Below are 25,406 nucleotides of genomic sequence, written 5' to 3'. Positions count from 1 at the left end.
CTGAGTGGATGACAGTGTATAGCAATAAGCCACTTCCTTCCTTTAAAAAAAAACAAACTTATGTCACTACCCTATAATCAACAACTCTCAATCTTTGAAAATGACACACTTTGTTCTAGAATTTAATCTGCAGAGAGCAAATCTATGTCATTCTGGTGGCAGACAGCTGTTCCTGAGATCAGAGTCCAGTGCTATGGCCACAACAGGAGATTTAAAGCACTGGATGTTTGCCAGTTTCACATATCAGCATTTGCTGCTGTGATCTTTTAGTTACATAGGGAGACAGAGGAAAAGATATGTTGGAAAGATCATAAGAGAGAACATCTTGGTGAGTGTTACCATATGAGCCAGCTAAAGTGAACTGATACCGGTGTTCTTTCCCCTTTCCTCTCAAAGTGGGTCACTGTATGTAATTTTTTGTCTATATGTTAATCTCTTAGGCCCCAATCCTACAAACACTCATGCATGTTATTAACTTTGACTACTCCCATGCATGAAATGTTTGTAAGATAGGGCTTGAATTTGTTGTGACAATAGAAAAGGGAGGGCATCTATGTGGCAATATGCAGTGAATGCCTGACAAATGAAATGAGCAATAATTGACATTGTTAACCCATCCAGTGGGACAGATTCTGCTTTTGCTTATAACAATAAGAATTGCCATATCAGATCAGACCAGGAGCCCATCTAGCATGACTGTATCAGATGCTTCAAAGGAAAGTACAATCAACCCTGTAATTATGAAAAAAATTTCCCTAGAAGAATTTTCTTCCTAGCCCCAGACAATTAGCAGTGGGCTTGTGAATTACAGCTGAATATTTAAATGAGCTTGCTCAGGTGTACAGGATGGCAGAACTCAGCCCACTGTTTTCATTTCAGGTTTGCAATAGTGATACTCAAATACATAGCTTGCAAAATTGCTCCGTTACTGACACTCTGTATCCTGCCTCTTCCACCCGATGACATTATTGTTTTTAGCAAAGATTGTGGTTTCAAGGTACCACACATTGCTTACTATCATCAGCAATATCTTTTGTTTAAAGCTAAGGTTAAGATTTGCTTTTACTGCCATATACCTGGTCAAGACAAATTAATTTTTCATTTTAATCTTAATGTAGAGCACCTTGGCCTGACTCAAAAAGGAGAAAACTGTTCAGAAATTTTTGAAATATCAACTGAAAATAGAAAACATTATTTACAAAATTGTCTTCCCAACCTGCTCAGTGATAAGGCACATTGCAACAACAAGCAGAACTTAATAAGAACAAGGAATACAACTTTTAGAAAAATGGGAATTGATTTATTAAATAGGAATTGGACAATATAATGCACATTTTCCTCATGATTTTATTTGGATATGCAAGATGCTATTTTCTTACATAACGCTCAGCTTCACTAAAACTGTAAATGCCTGAGGAGGTTATGTCATCATAATGTCTTAGCAAGTGCCTTAATTTCAGTTTTCCACTCTAAGGACAATTCATTAAAGGCTAGAAATCAAAACATACCAAGAAATGATTGATTCACTCTAATAATGTAGTTCACAAAGACACAAAGTAGTGAGGGACTGTTCTCTGCTATTACATAAGCACTTGGGAATCAGGAAATTACAGCATGGTGTTCACAGTTCTGTATTGAAGTGTATTTATGCTCTCATTGAACAAAACAAACCCACATGCCATGTTAACAGGTAATTTTTCCCCCTAAGGTCTGAAGATTTGTACCTAGGTTCCTTCACCAGGAGCAAAATTTGAGGAGGAAGAAGAAATTCCCCAACTTTTTTTAAATTACAAGTTATTAAACATACTCACAAAAATCAGAAATATTACCATGTACCCTCCAGTGCTTGAGTTATTGCAGAAGACATCAAAAACTCTCTCATCTAAATTAACATACACGACCATTTGTATTTTCATGCTAGCTCTGGGACTCCCAGTGATACCAGTGCATGTTTTGCTCAAAGATCAAGGGTAGAATTTGGTCCAGAGGATACCTCAGCGCCATACATTATAAAGAATGGAGTCTGAACCTTCACTTAAAAATTCTGTGCTTTACAAGATAAAAGAGCCAAGAATTAACTATGTTGTTTTATAATGTTTTCTTCACTGCTAAGTATTCCGGTAATTTGCTGTCATTTAACCATGTCATTGAGGACATCGGTTACCCAACTAACATTGCCTAAACTTTAGGGTATGTTTCTTCATCAGGGGCTGAAGGGGCTTTTCTCCTGGATCACATTCCAGATAATTTGACCAGAAGAGAGCAGAAGGCTTTCAATTCAAAGGACAAGGACCTTCCAGGTTCAGGTTGTGTGGACAGGGAGTCAATAACTTCAAAGTGACATGTGTAGTCAGGTATAGTTCCAGTAGCTACCATATTTCTTTTACATGCAGATGTAGGAGCTTCCTTCTCCTCCCACTTGATCACTTATGCTTAGTAGATTTCTGCCTCTCTTCCTGGACTGAAGCTATTTATCTATTTTAGAGTTTGATACTGCCACCCATCTCCATGTAAAATCAATAGGAGTAGTTAAGTCCCATTGGGATTTCATAGAGTCTCCCAGCATTTCTTCCCCTTTGGGGTAAAAACTCTGCTTTGGAAATAAAGGGGTGTTCATACCTGGAGTGTTACTTATGGTGGAAAGGCTTTCTCAAAGAAGAGAAGTCGGCAATGAGCTGAATAGAGATGTTCCAAGTAGTCCTCCTAAAGATAGGAAGACTCTGGATTTGCCTGATCACCTGTAAAAGATTGTTCCATAACTGGATCCCCAAAGTAATGATTCCCTTTTCTTCAAAATTCTCCCTCCAAAGTGAGATTTGGTTCATAGCAGGATTTGTATTAGTCTATGGGAGACACAGAACAGTTTGTGTTATGCAAAAGGAAACTTAAAAAATGCTGATGGTCCCATGACATATAGCTCATCCATCCCTCTGTATTCACAGTTACATCGAATCTGAGAGCCAAGTGCTCTCCTGACTTGAGCAGGCTATACATCACACCTTTTGTAACAGTGTGCATTCAGTTCCAGCGGGGTAGTCATGTTAGTCTGTATACAGCAAAAACAACGAGAGTCCAGTAGCACCTTAAAGACTAACAAATTTCTGTGGGCCTGCCTTTTATTCCCCTTGCTTTTCTGTAGGCTTGCTGACAGGGAGAAAAAACGACTGCAGACCCACATTTTAGTTTGAACCTATCTATTCTAATCCCTGTCCACATGCCCAGAATTTGAGCATAACAGTTTAAAAAGTGATAATCAGGAGCATCTGTTGTCTTGGATGTATTTTGTGTGGCTAGTTGTTTACAAGAGAATTTAGCATGCTACGTATTGTAGCTTTGGCTTACATTTCCCCCATCATACAGGCTGGATTCTGTTCCCTTTAATCACACGGGATAGCAGTTTTTTCCACAAATAGACACATCAGCATCAGTGGGAAAATGCATGAAATAAGGTGCTACAAAAGGTGAATAAGGGGACCAAAATCTGGCCTTAAATGAATGTTTGTAAAGTGATAGAAAACTGCACACCTCCCATGGCAGGAAACAGTAGTGTAGTAGATGATTCCTCAGGCAGTCACGACCATCCATGATCCTCTAGCCCTGGCACCATTTCACACTACCCATACTCAGGGCTTGTGGCTAAATGTAACAGTCTATCCCATGACCAGCACCCACACTTACAGGCCTTTGGGTTAAAAGAGCAAGTCTCAAATAAAAAAGTATCAACATTTGCCAATGAGTGACTCCATTTAATTCAGTACAAAGCAAAAGAGATGTTGATACGGAGAAGTGACATTTAATGAAGACTCCTAATAAATGTGACTTATGCAAGGAAGGTAAAGAGACATCCTTTTGTACTCCTACAGAGACTGAGCCGTGCAAATGCTCACATTGGCATCAAAGGGCAGAGGGTACATAGAAGATGGAGATTTGTGCATGTAATGACTTTTATTTGACTGCTGAGACCAAATCCTCATTAGAAATATCTCATGTCCAAGGATCTCTTAAAATGTTGGTTTCTGCAATATACATTTATATACTTCACACAGCAGCCACAGTTCTTCATCTTCTGTTTATTATTTGCAGGCAGGAGCTACAGAAATTCCAAACTGCCACTGCAAGCTTGATGCTGATAACAATAAGGATGGAGAACAAAGTTGCAAATTTCTAACTATAAGGGAGTTAGGAAGTTTTTATTATTTCAGCAGCTATAAGCTGTTGATTTTCAACTTGAAGGTAATGGGAGGTTTTAATGGCAGCATGATAAAAATGTTCTTAGATTATGAGTCATAACATGCTAGTGGTTCTGAAGTAGTTATTTATGGCCCAAGATTGATGGCTGCAAATTTTCATCTATGTTGATACCATTCTGTGTGTATGCAGAATATATTAGATGCTGATGTTACATAGAAACAATATGCTGATGGAGGTCTAAGTGGCTTTTCAACATTTTATTCTGTACCTTTCTTAAAATGTCAATAATGTAGTGAAGAGAAATGTTATACTTTCTTTACGTAAAACCACAAGCACTCTCAGCTTTGAGAATTTGTCATTAATGTAAGGAGTGCTTGCTTTTAGGTCTTGAAAAATATGTTCCCAACTCTGAAGATTCTCAGGGACTTCTGGATTGGAACATGATCACATGCCTGACCAGCAAATGGATGGGGTTTACTTGTTTCATCTGAAAAAGAGAGCTCAAGGCTGATGGAGTAAATGAACTGAGTTCTTCTGATCAAAAAAGAATGATATGTTTTGGAAAATAGAGATACAGGAGGTCAGGCCCACCGATAGCAATTCCGGGTTGCAGAGAAGAACAGTCCCATCCCACCTCTTCAGTCCACAGCCCTGCTCACAATCCTCCCCCATCCCCACTCTGCTCCAGGCCCCACCCCAGACCCCACTCTGCCAGCTTGGCCCGCTCACTGCCACATCCCTCCCACCCGCTCAGTCCCCTCCTCTCTTCCACACTCCCCCTCTCCCCAGGCAGCAAGTGACTGCTGGGGGGGGGGGGGGACACGATGAGCAGCAGTGGGGGGCGAGCCAGGGAGGAGAAGAGGGACGCAAGCAGCGAGCGATGGTGGGGAGGCCAAGCGGAGGTCAGGGAAGGAGCAATGCAGCGAGCAGCATGGACAGGCAGAACCTGGGGTGGAGCAGGGGTGGAGTGTGGATAGGGCCATAGGTGGAAGAGACCCTGGGCCATTTTAAATTGCCAGACCCCTGGGCAATTTCTCCCTTTGCCCCCTACCCCCCAGCCAGTGGGCCTGTAGGAGGTTGTGGGTGTGGTGAAATCAGCCCAGATTGTAGGGCCTGGCTGTAGACATTACTCCAGCCTACATGCTGGAGCTGATGTCACAACTCATCTCCCCCTACAGGGAGGTTTCCACTCCCAGCTGCTAGATCTCTGCAGCCACAAAACTAGTTCCATGTCTTCCAAGACTCACCCACATACTTCATGGAACTCAAGGGGTGCAGGCCACTTGACATAGGCATTAAATGGTGCAGAAGGTTTTCTATGAGGTTCTCCATTCACCCTATATGGATAAAAATTGTAATAGCTTTTAGTGGACAATAGCTTTAGGACCAAATTCTAGGGTCTGTTAACTTTATTAGGGTTGCACATACGTACAACGTACAAAATTGTGAATTACTGAGAATTTTATGTACAGATGACCCATATTTCATGTTTTCTTTCAATCTCTTGTTAATCAGCACATGCAAACTTCACCCTCCCCCACCTTTTTTTTTTTAAAGAATTGCTATGGAGTTTTTAAAGAGCAATGCCAAAAATTCTTGCTTGAAGAGGTAACTGTCTGTAATGATATGTGTGTACAAATACAATAAGCACCTCTGGTTTAAAAAATCATTACCAGTTAGTGGTAGTTCTGGATCCTCAATATATTGATCTTTAATCCCAGGAAGAAGGGAAAAACTGTCTCATCCTTTTCACATTGTTCTACAGAGAGTAAAAATCTGGAGAAATAACAGCAGCTTGTTAATTTCAGTTGATAATTTCAGCTCTTTCCACTGACTGTCAAAACAATCAGCTGAGAAGGTACAAAGGAATAATGCAATCAGGAAAAAAATATTAAAGGGCAGTTTTGGACAGTTCAGTAAATTGAGCCACAAGCCTGGAGAACTGTAGAATAGAAGTTAAAAAAATTAAAATTTGAATTTAACCTCAGATTGTTTACAATATGTAGCAGAAAAAATTGAGTGAGAAATGAAATAGTTTCAACAAAAGAGATTTTTCAAAGCAAATTTTCAAAAGGTGATTTAAAACATTTAAACAAAATGCGATAGTCCAAAACAGTTCATTTGCACTTCTAACACACGTAACCAAAGAAAGTATAGTAGCAGGCTTCCAGATGTGTAGACATAAGTACTCATGTAGAATTCTTCCATCAAACTAGCTACCGCCTCTCAGGGATGTGCATTACCTATGCTGATGAGATAATCTCTCCCAATGGCGTAGGCAGTTTCCACACTGAAGCACTACAGTGGTGCAGCTGTGCCACTGTAGCATTTTAAGTGTAGACAAGCTCTGAGTTTCTTTTACTATTGGTTAGTAAGAATTAAGTTCTGCTTATAGTAATTTATCTTCATTTTAACACTGGGAGGATGGTCCCAGACTACATCCCAAGCATCTACACTGCATTTGAACAGCCCAATAGCCCAAGTCAGCAGCCACAGGCCAGCCACAGGTGTTCAGTTGCAATGTAGATCTACCCTTCATGGCCAGATTACTAAAACAAGACACACAGACAAACTGAGTGAAGCCCTAAGGCCTGGTTTATATCTGAAAATTTATATCAGCATATCTATGTCAGTCAGGGACGTAGGGAAATAAACCCCACATCTCCTGACTGACACAGCTATGGAAACATGACCCCAGTGTAGATGCAGTTGTGTTGATGCAAGAGGGCTTCTGTCAACATCACTAATTTCCAGTGTTCCTACGTGGATAGAAAAACCTGTTCTATCAGTGTAGGCTGCATCTCTGTAACGTCAGTTTACACTGAATGACAAGTTTGTCATACTACAGCATGCTCTAGTTAACACTTCAATATACAGTCTTTGTGTCCTTCTGCTGGTGCTTTGTTGTAGTATCTCACTAGATGAGGTTATTTGCAATCACCTTTTACTTTGTGATTTTTATTTATTTTCTAACCGACACTGATTCCCCTTCCCTAACAGTGCTGTTATGGATACTAGCTGAAAGCAGTGGCCTAGATTCTCTGTTACTCCATTCCCACAGTGCGGGAACATAAGGCAGAGGGAGCAAAGATGGTTTAAAAACACCTTTGCACTCCCCGTATCCTGGGAAGTAATAGGGGCCTCCCCAACCACCAGCATCAATCAGAGCAACCCTCAAGGTTGTTCTAATGTATGCTCTGTTCCCACGGCCTCCTATATAGTCTCAGAAGCACAGAAGAGCAGGAGTATTGCAACCCTCCAGCCATGAATCATACCTCCCCTTGTCCTTGTGGTAAAAAGTGATAGCCTGAATCATGAAGCCTAGTATAAGAGGCCAGGTATGAGGCCTGAGGCCTAAGCTAAAGTAGCAGTCAAGCCCTGCCATTAGAAAGCGAAGTTAGCAGGGGTCAGGCTGTGAGCCTGTCTGTAAGTTCACAGAAACTGGCAAACACCCACATTCCAAAGAAATGCTAGGCACAAGCACATTCCAGAAAGGTACCAGAACATCCCAATACCCCAAAGATAATTAGGGCTTACTGACCCCTCAGGATGACAATATGATGGATAGAGATGTTTTGACTGAATCATGGTACAAGGTCTTACCATGTCAGAGGGTGGCAACCTCACATGTCAGAAGGGCAATATGCAACTTGTTTGTATCAGTGTATAAAAGAGGGAGTATCTTTGTCTGGCCAAGTGAAGAACGGAAAGTCCCACTGTTTACTGAGCTGGTCCATTGTCATGGGCAGTCATGTATTAAGTGTACTTGTAGCACGTATAGGGCGCTTTTTACCATGCTTCATCAGCAATAGACCTGGCCTGGTGCCTTCGTTACTGAAACGGATCTCTGGTCTTATTGGGTAATCCAATCATGGTTTGCTGTATCGGTTATCTACAGAGCCGGGACAGCATACATGCTGGAAGAACACACATGAAGCCAACAACTGACAACAGCCCTCACCTGACATGTTCCTATACCAGGGGCTGGCAGAAGTACCAGTTGAGAGCTGCTCCAGCAACTCTGTCAGCTGGAGAACTCCCATGCTAGAAGTACTCAGTGGGAGCCATTTCCTCCCCTTTTATGCTGCAGAGTAAAGAAACTGGAGAGAAAAAGAAAATTGGAGCCAGTGTGAGCAAGCAGGATGATGAACACCAGGCTGGGTGTCAGCCCTGATTTCATTTTTAATAGGGCTTGTTCGTGCTGTGTTGTTGATATAAAAGAGTGCATGAACCCCAGCATTAGCTATGCTCATTGCGCCAGCCCAGTGCACAGCAATAAGATGTTCAATTACTTGTGGATAGAACAAAAACGTGTATTAGCATATTTATCATTATACTTTAAAATAAGATTGAGTACTCATTAGCCATGAATAAAAGAATGGAAATGAAATAAAATCCTCATATGCAATTTTCAAAAAGTGAGACCTTGCCACTTCAACCAAAACCTTTCACCCTGGTGCTCTATGGAGATTAAAGTTACATGTGATTTGATTCTTTCTAGCTGCATTTGCAATAAATAAATAAATAAATAAATTTATTTTCAAAGTAGTTCATATTATGTACACCTCTTAGGCTCATCTGTGCTGCTGCCTCTTCTTCCCTACAAATTAGAAAATGTAAATAAGTGTGTCAGGTATCCACTGCCTACGCTAACAGCTGCTTTCCAATCTGAATTTTAAAAAAAGATCAGGTATTTGCTAATGTAGACCTTTTATCCCCAGGAAATTTACAATTCATCCAAAACACTATGGGCTGATCTACAGTCGTTTCTTCTTTTTTCTGTTTGGGAAACAAATTAAATATGCTGTTTAAAATGACTATTTTTAGAGCCAAAATCTGCCCTGAAAATCACATCATGCATTTCTGCAAACTGGAACATGTTGCTAGTTTAAAGGATCCACTGTTAAATCTTGTTAAAGCTCAAGTCTTCTTGTGAAATCTATGAACCAACAGTATGTTGTTATTGTTTATTTTTTATTATTCATAATTAGTATGGTATTATTAGTGATGTTTATTATGGTAGTGCCTAAGACCTTGGATGACCATATAGGAAGTGTGAAAAATCGGGATGGGGGTAGGGTGCAATAGGCACCTAAATAAGACAAAGCCCCAAATATTGGGACTGTCCCGATAAAATTGGAACATCTGGTCACCCTACTAAGACCCAGGCAAAAATGGGGCCCCGTTGTGCTAGGCACTGCACAAACACAAAACCTTGCCCTGAAGCACTTACAGCTAAAATATACAAGACAGACATGAGGTGGGAGAAAGGGTAGAACATACAAGCAGAGTGAACAATGTCATGGCAACAAATGTCATGTTAGTTCCACAATTATTTTGGATTTTCTTGAGTGGGGTTAAGCCAAATAGGAAGAAAAGGGAAGGGAAGGGGATGAGAGGGATAAATTGGTGAAGAAGAGGGTAAGAGGGGCAGATGTGCCATTAATGATCTGGAGGATCATGTGGATTGCACCCTCAGCATGTTTTCAGATGACACTAAGCTGGAGGGAGTGGAAGATACACGAGAGGGCAGGGATAGGATACAGAGTGACTTAGACAAATTAGAGGATTACGCCAAAAGAAATCTGATGAGGTTCAACAAGGACAAGTGCAGAGTCCCGCACTTAGGACAGAAGAATCCCATGCACAGCTACAGACTGGGGACCGACGAGCTAGGCAGCAGTTCAGCAGAAAAGGACCTGGGTGTTACAGTGTACAAGAAACAGGATGAGAGTCAACAGTGTGTCCTTATTGCCTAGAAGGCTAATGGCATATTGGGCCACATTAGTAGAAGAATTACCAGCAGATCAAGGGATGTGATTATTCACCTCTATTCAGCACTGGTGAGGCCTCATTTGGAGTAGTGTGCCCAGTTTTGGACCCTCCACTACAGAAAGGATGTGGACAAATTGGAAAGAGTCCAGCAGAGGGCAACAAAAATGATTAGGGGGCTGGAGCACAGGACTTATGAGGAGAGGCTGAGGGAACTAGGCTTGTTTAGTCTGCGAAAGAGAAGAATGAGGGGGGATTTGATAGCAGCCTTTAACTACCTGAAGGGGGGGTTCCAGGGAGGATGGAGCTAGGCTGTTCTCAGTGGTGACAGATGACAGTACAAGGATCAGTGCTCTCCAAGTTGCAATGGGGGAAGTCTAGGTTGGATATTAGTAAAAATTTTTTCACTAGGAGGGTGGTGAAGCAATGGAATGGGTTACCTAGGGAGGTGGTGAAATCTCCATCCTTAGAGGTTTTTAAGGTGTGGCTTGACAAACACTGGTTTGGGTGGTTTAATTGGGGTTGGTCCTGCTTTGAGCAGTGGGTTGGACTAGATGACTTCCTAAGGTCCCTTCCAACCCTAATCTTCTATGATTCTGTGTGGGGTGAAGCTAAGGTGAAGGACTGTGGGGAAGGGGAGGGGAGGGTTGGAGCAAACAGCCAAGCAGCACATGGTGGAAAAAGTCCACCTGGGTACATGGTACTTTGCTATATAGGTAAAGATTGATTCCCTGCCCTGTTCTCAGCCCAGTCCCCAGTTTGGACCTCTGCAACTGGTGTCATTTAAAGCAGCTATTTGAGCCCTAGCTGTCTCAGGAACAGAAGAGCAAAAGGTGCTCCGAGCCACCTTTCCCTCCCTCTCTCCTCAACTGTATCAAGTTTTAACTCAGTGCAGCTTGTAAACTAGCCCTATATATTTAGCAAATATAATATACACTGTATAGTTGCTGTGGGCCAACTCTCTGACTTCAGTGGGAGCATAGTTAAATAAAGATTGGCTAAAACTGGAGAAAGGATTTCATGATTGGGTCCTATGTAAGTAAAGAATAATTGCTGCCCATGTTTATTTCAGCCAGTAACTTAACACGATACTAAGTCTATGTCTTCACTGACGGCGGCAAATTTGCCGCCATCAGATCAACTTATCTGGATCGACTGAGCGGTCAGTGAAGACCCTCTCAGTCGATCCAGAAATCGACGTATTAAGACCACTTTCTCAAGTGGCATAGCACTGTGTCGACGGGAACACGGTTCCCATCGGCACAGTGCAGTGAAGACGGCGTGCAGAACAGAAGCACAGAAGTCGATGGGAGTTACGCAAGTTTTTTGCGTAGTTTGCGTAACTCCAGTCAACTGCTGCTGAATCTCCAAGGTAAGTGAAGACAAGCCCTAAAATGTAGTAGGCCTTGATCATTGATTATAGTATGTTCTTAAAATGTTTTGCTCATCCTTGCAGCCTGAGCATTTGGAATAACCATGCGATCATGTAAAACTGATGAAAACGGATGCCTATTTCACTTAGTTTGCAAGACTTAGGTCAGATCATGGACTGGATTCTTTTTCTATAAAATATGAAACATTAAGCAGACTCTCTCTCCATGACACATAACGCTTATGTAGATTGTGGCAGTGGCTACAGCAAGATACAGGAGGTAACAGAGTTAAATGGGTCAGGAGAGGTGGAAAAGTACAGTGTTGTTCTTGCTGCTGGAGAGGATTAGCTCAGTGAGACGCTCTTCATTATTCATGCTGGCCTCGCTTCCACACAGGGGAACTGTCAAACATGTAATCTGCTCTAAAAACCTGCCGTAAAATATGAGACAGCTTACATCTTCCTAATGAATAATTGTACTTCATTAAACAAAATCAAGTTATTAGGAAGAAAACAATCAAAGTATTTGCAGCATTACAGTTAGGGCATATTAATTTGGTATAGTTTATTTGTTCTTAGGAGGCCAGATTGTTAAATGAGGAATGTATTTATTGGTAGTGGATAGGGCAGTCCAAAACGTCTGTATCAATACATATTGTAAAGTGTTACAGCCAGTTTCACCTTGCAAATACAGCACTTGACATTTTGCTCTTTCCTTATTGCTTACATTTTTTCCCTTTAAAAAGCCACAACAATGCCTCTTAAAAGATACCACAATTCCTAATTTGAAATTATTTTGTGTACTCATATTATATAATCAAACCTCAATAAAGTAGTTTGGAAACCAGTAATTAGAAGTCACATTAAATTCATATCCTTATCATGCAATGAATGGTGCCACTAAGACTGCAGAACACAGAAGCTGCATTTTTACAGTTTCACTGGGGAAAAATCCAGTTGGAGGGTGGAGCGGGGAGGAAAGACCAAAGCTACTTTAAAAAGTCTAACTCATTTCAAAATAGCTAAACTCTGTATTATATTTGCTAGGTACAGCTGTTTGTTTAGGAAAAGGCAATTGCAATTTTAAACTATCATTTCATATCCGAGGAGTGAAATTTGCCCCCCTCCCCGCCACACCTTTAATTTGTATAAAACTTACTGATTGAAAGAGTACAAAGAGTGAGAAATGTGGAAATCTTCTCATCCTTCTAGATAGTGTTGCCACTTAAACCTCGTGAATAAAATTCACCCCTTTCAACGTGTGACTGGGGCTCTGCTACTGGCTAGGTTGTCCCTAATCGCCACCCATTTGCCTTTGGATGAAGAATCCTACTAGAACCTTTGGGGAAGTAGGAATTTAACCAGAGATAACTACAGTGCAGAGATATCCCAATACCTTTACCAGACGTGTGGCAAGGACAGAACCAGAGCTTCAGATGCTTAACAAACGAAATAACTTTAATTCAACCAATTAACACATAGTTCAAACAGCCCTGAACTAGCTTCTGACTCCATTGGCTGATTTCTATGCTTACCAGCCATCTGGACTGGACTGTACACCCATCCTTCAGTTCAGTTGGACTGGGAGCTGGCAGCACAAAGTCAGGGGTATAATTTCCTGTCAGTTCTTTGTAGAAAAGCGGTCAAGGAGTTAACTGAGTTACCCAGAGTATTTTGGTTCGTAGTCATAATATCCCTCTTTTACTTCCTGTGTAGCTAGTGTGTTTTCCTCTATTCTATTTCTATATCTGAATAAAGCAGCATGTTCCCAGCCTGTAGTACAGTAAGTAAAGAGTCTCTTTTGTGCACTGAGCCGTCCCTTTACAAAACTGACCACAAGGAAAAACATGAGAATGGGAATTTATGGTAAAATTGAGGAATTTAATGCAGAAAATGAGGATTGAAAGATATTGAAAGACTGGGCCCCTATTTACTTGCAAATGAGTTTATAGAGAAGGACAAACAGAAAGCAATTTTCCTCAGTGTCTATGGCAGCAAAACCTACTTCCTCTTAAGGACTTTGTTACGACCTCAGAAAACAGGTGATAAAGGTTAGAAGATCTGCAAAAGATCTTAACACACCAAAGTCAAACATTAATGTGGAACACTTTACGTTTCATAGTAGAAAGAGGAGGCAAGGTGGAAGTGTACGTGTATGTGGCAGGGCTGGTTCTTAATGACCATGCTGCTGATATATAGAGTGGGGGCTCACCCTTCGGAAGCCTATGGGATCCTGGCACAGGTTGAAGATGGGAGAGGAAATGCGGGCTGAGCAGCCATGCCAGAGACCTCAAGCCCCTGTGCTTTGGGAAAGTGGATTACATTCTGGATCCATGCTTGTATAAATCTAGTGGCCAGGAACTCCTATTTCTATACTGGTAGTATAGCAGCTGCTATTCTATCTGTCAGGTGGTGCTTAGTAGCTAGTCCCCATAGATAGAGGGCAGGGGGTGGAGTCCATTTTCTACATCTCTACTAAGACCCAGGTCCTGCAAGGAATGCCAAGGATGTAGGAGTGCTGGACTGGGGCTTAATTTGCTGGACTGGGGCTTAATTCCCAGAACAAAGCTCTTTGTGTGAAGAAGGGAGGTAACTTCTTATCTTACAAATTGCTCTCATGGAGTCAGCTCTCATGGACCCTCAGGTCCCTCTTAAGAAAAAGGGTTTTTCTTCTTTGTCTCCTAATTTTCTCTCACAAAAATCTGTTTAAGCCCCCACACATACACAAGACATACATCTCTAGAGCTGCACAGCAGCAGAATAACATCCCGAGATTTGCTCTGCAATTTCTGACACATAAGAACAACACATCAGCTTGGAGTACGTGGCGCCATTAAAATATTTACTTAACCTGGGGTAGCACTCAGGAACTCTCAGCATTGTTTTGATTGTGGGATCTTGCAGGTTTCATATAAGTTGCGCTTTCCCACCAGTGACTATAAAACATACTTGCACTTAAAGGACCAAAAGATAACATTTATCTTCTGTTCCTACATTGACCGTATTTCCAGGGGAACAGCAGAAGCTCACGCTGAGCAGTTTGCCCACTGTTATCATTAAAAGAAATTCCACTTGACAGCGTCGGGTGAACCAGATGCTCTTATTGGATCAGCACCCCCATGAACATGGCAGAGTGATGCATAATTTTCATATGATTAATACAGCCTGCAGCCTTGGACTTAATGAAAGCGCAGGAGTCGCTGAATGCTACAAAAGCTCACATAAACAACAGTTCACTAGCGATCTAAAGATAAAGTCACCTAAGTCTGTCAATAAAGCTGTTGAGTTCTAATTATGCTGACTGATTTTCTGATGAAATTCTCTTAACACTTCTAAGAATGTATGAGAATAAACATTGTATTATAACTTCCTTTCCTAGATAAAGAAACCTTATCAAACCTCATAAAGTTCGGCAATACTTCTTTACACTCCACTTATTGCATGGTTGTGTGTGCTGTGAAAGAATTTAGAGTGCTTCTGTAATTACTCTCCTATCTGAAAAATGGCTCTGTAGCCATCACATGTAAGACTATTTAGGGACGTAACATCACTGGGCCAAATTGTCGCGTGCTTGGCAGAGTAAGTTGATGAGCTGTGCGTAGAGGAATTCAGTGGGGAATTTTCTCTAAAAGCCTCAGAGAACCTGTGCAGCAGCTCTGTGGCTGCCAATGAGTTTCAGTAGTGGCCATGTAGAATGTTCTAGCCGACGGGTCAGTGGAGTTTCAGACCTTTGCACTGAACTTCCATCTCCAAAAAGAAAGTTTTCTAAATAGTGGCATGTGTCAAGCTCCAGAGGACCAGTGCTCTGCATTGTGCATAGGTGAGGGAGTTCCTTTGACCAGGATCATCATAGGCTTTCATCTGTTACAAAGCGGACCTGCATTTTCCATTTATTTTTGTATAGGCAGCCAATATGTAGCTCAACCCTAATGAAGAAAATACAGTCTCACTATATAAATACAAGTTTGTAGTTTATACCATATTTTGTAGTTTGGCTTCTGCACATACCTAAGAAACTGTTCCACCTGCCCAGGATCACCAGAGCACACTGTGCTCCAGCTCCATGCCAACACACCCCCTTCTCATTCCCAAACTCCCATTAAGCCAAAGCAGTGTTATGTCCCCTTTGCGCTTCACAAAGGGGAATTAACCAGGATCTGACCCATAATGCTTGATAATCATATCCATATTCCTGGCATCAGACTGGAGACATAAACACCAGATTGTGATTTGACTGCAGGATTGGGAAGTGAAGCAAGAACCTTTAATGAAACACATCTACAATAATAACAAAGGATAAACCATCCTATTCCTGTACATTTCATGCAATTGTCCCATGTCAGACAATTTCCTAACTCAAGAAGTGTTGCAGCCAACATGGGGGAATTCTATATTAGACCTTGTCCTAACAGATTAGGAGGAATGGATCACAGAACTAAAAATTAGTGGTGGCTTAGGTGCAAGCAATCATGACTTGATCACTGTTATAATGGGCAAATAGAAAAAAGTCCAGACCAGTAATATTTGTACTTGATGCTTCAATAGGGCCAATTTCACAATACTGAAAATAATGATGAGCCAAATGACCTTAGAGGAAGAATTTAATCAGAAAAACGTAGAGAAATCAGAAATCAGAAAAATGTAGAGAAATCAGAAAAACGTAGAGAAATCAGAAATCAGTAGAGTTAAGGACAATAAAAAAGGAGGTTTTTTTAAATTATTAGGAACAAAAATAATCCTGACAATGGTATTCATCTATAACTATATGGAAATGTTAGGATTTTCAATAATAATGCAGAAAAGGCAAAAGTGTTCAGTAAATATTTCTCTTCTGTATTTGGGGAGAAAACAGATGATATATTCTCAAGATATGGTGATGATAACACTCTTTTCATTCCACTAGTATCTCTAGAGGATGTTAAATAGAAGCTTCTAAAGTCAGACATTTTCAGATCAGCTGGTCTAGATAACTTGCATCCAAGAATTTTAAAAGAGCTGGCTGAGGAGCTCATGGACTATTAAAGTTTATTTTCAGTAAGACTTGGAGCACTAGGGAAGTTCCAGAAGACTAGAAGAAAGCAAACCTTGTGCCAACTTTTAAAAAGGGTAAATGAGATAACCCAAATAATTATTGGCCTGCCAGCTTGACATCAATTCTGGGCAAGATAAGGGAGGATCTAATAGGGGATTCAGTTAATGAAGCATTAAAGGAGGGTAATGTGCCAATCAACATGGGTTTATGGAAAATAGAACCTGTCAAACTAACTTGATGCCTTTTTGATGAGATTACAAGTTTGGTTGATAAAGGTAATAGTGTTGATGTAATAGACTTTTCTAAGGCATTTGACGTGGTACTGCACATTTTGATTAAACAAACTAGAATGATATAAAATTAATAGCACACATTAAATGGATTAAAACTTAGCTTGCTGATAGGTCTAATAGGCCTCAAACTGTAACTCTAAATGGGGAATCACCATCGAGAGGGTGTGTTTCCAGTGGAGTCCTGCAGAGATCAGTTCTTGGCCCAATGCTATTTAACATTTTTTCCAATGACCTTGAAGAAAACATAAAATCATCACTGATAAAATCTGCAGCTGACACAGACTGAGGAAGTGGTAAATAACGAAGAGGACAGATCATTGATTCAGAGCAATCTGGATTGCTTGGTAAACTGGGTGCAAGCAAACAATATGGGTTTTAATACAGCTAAATGTAAATGCATACATCTAGAAACAAAGAATGTAGGCCATGCATTCAGGATGGGGCACTGTATTCTGGGAAGCAGTGACTCTGAAAAAGATCTGGGGGAAGGGGAATTATAGTGGATAATCAACTGAATGTGAGCTCCCAATGTGATGCTGTGGCCAAAAGAGCTAATGTTATCCTGGGGTGCATGGATAGGGAATCTCGAGACGCAGTAGAGAGGTTATTTTATCACTGTATTTAGCATTGATGCAACCGCTGCTGAAATACTATGTCCAGTTCTGTTGGCCACAATTCAAGAATGATGTTGATATACTAGAGAAGAGAAAAGCCATGAGAATAGTTAATGAGTTAGAAAACATGCCTTATAGTGATAGACTCAAAGAACTCAATCTATTTAGCATAACGAGGAGATGGTTAAAAGGTGACTTGATTACAGTCTGTAAGTATTTATATGGGGAATAAATATTTAATAATGGGCTATTCAATCTAGCAGAGAAAGCCATAACATGATCCAATGGTTGGAATTTGAAGCTAGACAAATTCAAACTGGAAATAAGACACATATTTTTAATGGAGAGAGGGATTAACCACTGGAACAATTTACCAACGGTCATGGTAGATTCTCCATCATTGCCAATTTTTAAATCAAGATGGGATGTTTTTCTAAAACATATGCTTTAGGAATTATTTTGAGGAAGTTCTCTGGCCTGTGCTATACAGAAGGTCAGATTAGATTATCACAGTGCTCCTTTCTGGCCTTCGAATCTATGAATGTACAAAAACAATCTATGAATCTATGTTCAGAAAGGTTGTTACTCGTACATACAGAAATGTGTTCAGATTGCTTTCAACATAAATCTCAGTTCTATTACTTAGTCCCACATTGAGATCTTCTCCGCAAAATTTGTCTTTCATACCTGTCTTCACCATTACCGTAACCTGGGCATGATACCTCATGTAAGGTTGGAGTTGAGGGCACTTGGTTCATCACATGACTGGTCCCTGTATCTATAGGAGATATAATAAATTACAATTTAATTTATAAGCTACACATTTAATTGTGTTTGTATTAAAGGACTGTATTGGCTTCTGAAGTATACAGCTGTTTTTAGTCTGAAAGGTACTACACACACAAAAATGGTGTCATACTGGAAGAAACAGGATTTTGAGCTGCCACAGGAAAATATGTTCTAGTGAAGGAACTTCATTAGTTCAAAAACAGTTCTGCACTTTTCCCCATAAGTGAAAACTCCAGAAATTCCTCGTAAAAGATACATAACAGTTGTAGAAATCAGCCCAAACTTTGCTCTCTTAAGGCCTGATCTACAATCATCATGCAAGTTATTTTTATGCATGTGAATAATGGTGGCAGGATTGGGCCCTTTATCATATTCAGGTCTGGGGTATCAGGTAATTATATGCTGTTTTTCAGATGCAATATATATATTCAAAGAATGACACAGGTATGAGATGGAAAGGACTTTTTAGCTTTTCTTCACAGTGTGGCATTAATTCTTCCTGCTGCTCCTATGAACAAACAAGCAAAAAAATTAAATTACAATATGCAAGAGAAGATAAACATTGAACTAAGGAAACTGTCTAAATGGATTTTAGTGTACTCAGTCTCAATAGAAAATTAATTTAAAAAATAGGTTCAAAGTGTAAATAAGGGGAAGTAAATGGGAAATATTTAATATGTGAAAGGTAATGGGCTTTCCATCTAAGTAGCTACTTTTAAGCCAAACAATAGGAATAAGAAATATTAAATTATTTGCACAGGCTAGTCTACACTACACAGTAAGGCCAAAGTAAAGCACTTTATGTGGACCTAATTATGTCAGTGTCTACACTACAGCCCTCCTCCTGCCTATGTAAGTGCCCTACTACATCAACATAATAACTCCACCTTCACAAGAGGTGCAAGGCTTATGTTAGTGTAGTTAGGGCGAAGCGGTGTCTGTGTAGACACTGCATTACTTACATCAGCTGTTTGACAAAAAAGCTAGGCAACTAGAGCCCAACTGCCTCTATTCCCAGCTGAGAGCCGGGGAGAGAAGCCCAGGCAGCTGGACCCCACTTGCAGCTGGGACCTGGGGTGAGAAGCCCCGGGGCTTCCCCCCCTCCCCTGGGGGCTGGGAACATAGGCTATCTTGTCAATTTCACACCTCCTGCTGGAGCTATGAAATTGACAAGGCTGCCTGGCTCCCCACAGGGAATGGGGGGGAGAGGGGAAGACACTTTAAAGGCACCTGATTTTCAAAAAGAGCTGAGCATCCACCCTCTGAAAAATCATATCAGACTTTTAGTGTGCATAAGGGCTGTGTGAACTGCTTGACCTGATCTGCAAGAATATTCAAAATCACCCTTGACCTGAGCAGTATCTGTGCATTAGTACTGATATGACCACATTTCTTTATTGTCCTTGAACTCTCTGTAGAAGTGTTTAGCAAACTCTTTATCTGTGAACTGTATCAGGCGGCTGGTTTTAGTGTGTATTTTGAGTCTGAATCTTGTTTGTTGGATTAGGTCACATAGAGTAGGTCACACGATGGAAGTCACATAGTGTTTTTCCTGTGTCCCTGGTTATATGTCAACCTTCTCCTATATTCCTGTGCAGCTCACTCATCCCATGTGATCTTGAGGGTCAATCCAGCTCAGCAAAACCCATTTTATCTTGGTTTCTCAAAGAAGCTATGTTAACTGACCTCTCTGATTCCATGGAAAAGTCATACTGAACATTTTCACTTAGACTTGGGTCTGTATCTAAAAGTTAGATCAACTTAGCTACATTGGTCAGGGAAGAGAAATATCCACACCCGTGACCGATATACCTATACCAACCTAACCCCCAACGTACCTGCAGCTATGTTGATGAAAGAATGCTTTTGTCAACAGAGCTACTGTTATCCCGGGAGGTGGTGCTCCCTTAGCGATGGGAAAACCCCTTCCGTTACTGTAGGCTACATCTACCTGATGGGATTCCATTGGTATAATTACTGCTGTAGTCCCTGGTTCTGTCTGACTCTGGCCAGCAGGGAGTAAGAGGCAGAATTACAAGAGGCAACAAAGAAGACAGAATTCGGATAACGTTGTTTGTTTTGCCTGTTTTTTAATTTCATCAGAATTTCACCTGCTCAGACTTGAGATATATTCAAGCTATTGGCCTGCCTCTGATCTCACTCTCAGTGATGAGACTCAAGAGTAACTTCATGGAAGCAAAATGGTGTAAAACTGAGGAGAGAGCAAAAGAAGACTTTGTAATGAGTCTTTAATGGGCACGCTAATTAGTTATATTTTCTTGTTGCATCATAAGTAAACCCTAGTCTCTGTGAATTCCTGGTTTATGCCTATTCATTCTCTCTCTAATTGATGGGATTTCAGGTCTCTCATTATAGTTGTATATTTTGACTCACATAATAGTTATACCCACTTTTACAAAGGAGGATTTGTTTACCCGAGATTGGAATCCTGATGATGCATCGGTGCTGAGATCCAGCCCCACTTCTAATGCCAACAAACCAGTGAGAATCTATGCAAATGGTCGAGAGTCTATCCAACCCAAATCTTACCTATGGGTTCTCAACAAGGTTAGACCAAGGGGAAAAATCAGTTTTTTGCCTGCCAATTTCTGAGAACTAGTTCTTAAACAGAAACATGTGATCTCCTTTCAGATTAAGCTATGAATAAATCACACTGGCTGCTCAAGTCAGATAGTGAAGAGAACAGAACTGGCTTGGAGAATCACTGAAGAGGTGGTAATGCCAACAAAATATCTCCTCTGTCTTTTTTAAACCAACTCCTTACTTAACTTTTTTCCTCAAAAGAAAGTATTAATGTCATAAGAAAGTGTGTTCGCAGATTTCCCTTCCAGGCAATCATATCCTTATTTCTCAACCACATATATTTTGACAATTATTCCTCTGTGGATTTGGGAGCTCTTTGTCTCAGTTTTCCCACCTGTAAAATGGGGACAGAAATATTTATCTCACTGGCATTAGGAGAGTAAAGCTCATGAGAAGTACTAAATTTGTGCTACTGTAAGTATTATTATTTCCAGAGGTTATGTTCAGGCTGCGTAGGGAAGACAGGTTTTTCAGCAGTTCCCTCGGGAGCCATAAGTCCAACTGTATGTAAGCTGCTAATATTTTACAACCCAGATTGGAAGTTTAGCTCGTGAACTAGCCCTCTGAATGTTTAACACCATGTTAATTGGGAACATTCTTTGAAGTGTACTCCCAGAAGGAATGTGTGAGTGAAAATTCATGCTTCAGAGAGCATAGTTAGAATTATCTATTTGCTGTGAATTTAAATGGTGTCTGAAACCTGCTGTATCTGGAACTATCTATCTCAAGTAGGGGGGAAATTTAGAAGATCATAATTATAGGCTTGATTATTGAAGCTAATGGCAAAACTCCCACTGATTTCAGTGGTACAGTATCAAGCCATATGTCCACTCCAATACTATCTGCCCCTTCCTACTGATTCAGGCTTATTTCTTAGGGTACCCCTCACTCCCTGCTTCCTCTGCTCCATCAGTGACACCAGACTCAGTACTCTGCTCTCCCACACCATCTTTGTGCTGACTTTCAGGTCACACCCAATGCATGGAATACACTTCCTGAGCTGATCTGCAAAGCAACAATCCTCCAATCATTCATGTCCTTTCTTAAGACTCACTTCTGTCACGATATTTTCATGAAATTAGCCATATATGACATCCACTTACTCTGACTAAAATAAAACAACAAGCAAAAACCCTTAACGCCTTTAAGTCAAGCATTAGCCCTTGCTGAGTAACCACATAATCTTAAAACAATGAGAGTTTTGTGGCACCTTAAAGACTAACACATTTATTTGGGCATAAGCTTTTGTGGGCAGAAACCCACTTCGCCAGATGAATGAACTTAATGCATGATGTTTCCCAGTCATCCCTCGTCGTTTCATTACTTCCCCATTGGATCAGGCCTAATATTAGGCCCTGATGCTGCATCAGGATCTACTAGTGCAGACTCCTGTGCTTGCAAAGTGTATCACTGATGCCAGCAGGAATCTGCATGGGGTCAGGAGTCCACACTAGCAGTTTCAAGATGCAGGATTCGTTTGAAAACTCCTCAGAAGTGGGAATCATTTGTTCTTTCTGTTCAGGGACAAGCCTAGCACAGCTCTGGGTGCCATTAGAAATAATAAAAGTCTCTAAGCTATGCATTCTTGACACTCCTTAAAAGGTCCATAGTTTGTTGTTTTATCTAGAGACCACATTTAGGGACAGATCCTGATTCTGTTATGCTGGAATCAAAGGAACTACCATTGTGATTAAGGTGAGTAAGATTCAGCCTTAAACATTCAAAGCAATAAGGAGTCTAACTGGACATCATTATTCTGGATGAATCAGGTAATCATTTCAAGTCCTGTTGTGATTACCGAGCCTACAAATTTAGTCAAATTGTGAGTTCAATGGCAAAAAGTTAATAACATGTGACAATAACTTTTAATAACAAATGTTGTTAAAACATAAGTCAAGCTGCTTTCAATAATTAATATTATAAACAATTGCAAGAGAACCAGACAGAGAAATTAATCCAAACAAAAAGGCCACATCGATATAACTCAAGGACAGTTGCAATTATACTTATTATAAACAAATGATGTGGAGCTGGAAATTAATGAAGCAAAATTGGTGTGTTGAGCATTAGGCCTGATTGGTGGACCAAATAATGAGGGAAGAACTAGGTCTCCCAATTTTCCCCTTTTTGGGTTTCTTAAAAAGAAACTTTGAAAAAAAAATGTAATCTCCCATCTGACTTTGCAACCCATCTTGTTTCTTCTCATCTCATCTTCCCTGACCCCAAGGCAGAAACAAAAAACCAGTTCTTCCTTGTGTTTGATCAATAAAACTTTTAAGCATGAATGAACACTTTTGGGTGTTTGCCAAGGAACTGAGTAAAACCAAGGTCTCTCTAGAAAAAAAGCCCTGAACCTAAGTATCACAGTTGAATGTTGGACAGTGAAAGTTTATAACACCATTATCTCTTTTGATCTTTGAGACCAATAAAACAGTCCTTTCATTTTCAGAAAGACGTTCACCAGGTGAAAATAAATTGTCAGAAAAAGATGATTGAGCCTTGCTACCAACTAAAAGTGAAACTTTTACCAGTTCTTTTTCTTGGAGTGAAATAACAAAACAAATGTGCTATGAATCCCTATGCAAAAGCATGAAATAACATAAGTGTTTCATTTAAATCTTATAATAGAGCAATATTTATAAGGAAGATATATTTTGCTCTTTCTTGGGTTTCCCCAATGATTCCAGATAGGTTTTTCTTTACAAAACAAGTTAAAATAAAAATTCAACATAAAGGGCAGTACGTGATCATTAAAATATAAATTAAGGAGTGGTATGGTAAGACCTAAAGATCCTCTGTCAGGAAGGATCATCATTGTTTCATTTACTTTTAGTATTCTTTATCTGCTCGCCATTAAATAATACTTGTAGATGTTCCCTGCTTGTTCTCTATGCCTGTTATAATCTTTATAAATATTCTTTAAACTGTTTTAGAGTTTTTATTCTACTTGTTATTGTTTTACATCAGTTTACTACTAGATAATACTGGATAGACTAATTCCTTTGCTCTATCAGCTTTATAAGCTTTTTATAAGCATTCTTGAAATTATGAACACTAAAATGTTGATTCTTTTGCTATCAAAGAGAATGGATTTAAAGAGATTTTTGAAGTCTCTGAAAGAGCAGACAATACAATTGTAATCACATTTTATTTCCCTCTTTTGCTATGGTAGCAAAGTTCAGGCTGGTTAAAGTATAGTGTGTGTGCATTATATATATTATACATAAAAAGCCTTACATTAAAAGAACATTGTTAAGGTTGTCAAGTCACACACACAAAAATTAGGAAATGCCAGAATTAAGGCTGTCTTGTACCAGCTCCTTGTCCAGTCTTTTATTACAAAATCATACGTTGTGTTTTCCACAGGACCCCACCTCATTATTTATAGTTCACTATTTTCTACTTGGATCATTATTCTTGTATTAAAATGCTTTACAGCATCCAATCAGAGCAGCTACAATGCCATGTGACCAAAAATACCACAAACAGAGCATATTTGAGATTCACCTATAATGGTAGTTCCCAACCTTTTTGATAAAACACAAACTCCCCACTACTCCACCCTCACCAGCCATAAACACATAACCCTATAAACACATATCATGATTATAATAATACCACTACATTACATGAATAATAATAATAATAATATTAAATTACTCTTACCTGAGTAAGAAGCTAAGCCTTCCCTGGTGCTGCCAACCCCATATGCCGCGTGTGGCCCTGCCTTTTCTTGTCTTTCATGTATGGAAGGTAATGGAGGCAGCGGGCGCTGGCAGGCTGGGTGGGGCTGCTCCAGGCCTCCACTGGTGCGGAGCTGCTCTGCTCTGGCCAGGCGCTCAGCCGGCTTGGGGTTGAGGGGGGCTGCTCCTCCTCTCCAGCCAAGGTGGAGCTTGGGGTGGCTGCACCTGGCTGGAGCAAAGCTCGGGCCTGCTGCTCCTTTGGAGGGGCTGCTTCTCCACTTTGGCCAGGCACCCAGCCGACGCAGGGTTCTGGGGGTCTGCTCCTCCGCTCCGGCCGGTGCCAGGACTCGGGGGACTAAATGACCTCGATATTACTGAAGCCTCACAGATCTGTAATCTTTGGCGACCCCTAGAGAGTCGTGCACCCCAGGTTGGGAACCGTTGACCTATAGTACAAAAATTCCCATTATTTGGCAAATATTTCTGAAAAATAAATACTTTTATAGAAATCAGGTAAATTATTGGAAAAAAGGATGCATGCTGAGTGACTTGTTTTATGGAGGCCAGATTGCAAATCTGGCTGTGTGTCCATGCCAGGGAGTAAAGGGCACCCCATATTATTCTGAACTAGCTACCCTTATTGCAGGGGGCTGCTACTCCTTGCCCTGCTCAAATGGGCAAGGTGTACATGGGCAGGGACTGAGAATGGCCACAGCCTTGGTCCCACACTGCACTGTGCGCTGGCTCAGTTCACTAGCTGAAGTCGTGCTCAGAGGGAAGTGTTACTTGGTTAGCTCATGGAACCAGTGAGCTGTGCGTTCGGTTGCAAGGATATTGCATGAGGTAAAGTCAACATGCAAGTAATAAAACTAAAAGACATGAAAGAATGTGATTTGTTTATTTTTTTACTAGCCACACCTAGTTTTCTTTGGAAAAGCATCTGGCATTGTAATGACAATGTAATTCTTCAGCTATGTATCCTCTCTGAAAATACAAAGTATAGATAAAAGAAATGATCCATTAAAAAGCACTTTTGTCCATTTGCTGTGGTTTGTG

General features: G+C 40.5%; 1 long non-coding RNA gene across 1 annotated transcript; it reads left to right on the top strand.

The window, feature by feature from the left end:
- The first annotated feature begins 240 nt into the window (after positions 1–240).
- On the top strand, positions 241–5,004 carry LOC137166885 (uncharacterized). Its single transcript, XR_010923857.1, has 3 exons — positions 241–328; positions 2,208–2,354; positions 4,084–5,004. It is a non-coding gene; the product is annotated as an uncharacterized lncRNA (long non-coding RNA).
- The last annotated feature ends 20,402 nt before the right edge of the window (positions 5,005–25,406 follow it).

The sequence above is a fragment of the Emydura macquarii genome, unplaced genomic scaffold, assembly GCF_026122565.2.
Source record: "Emydura macquarii macquarii isolate MOO-44397 ecotype Brisbane River unplaced genomic scaffold, CSIRO-AGI_Emac_v2 contig_2897, whole genome shotgun sequence".
NCBI lineage: Eukaryota > Metazoa > Chordata > Testudines > Chelidae > Emydura > Emydura macquarii.
Note: the sequence above shows the minus strand (reverse complement) of the source record. Positions and strands in the feature narration are given on the sequence as shown.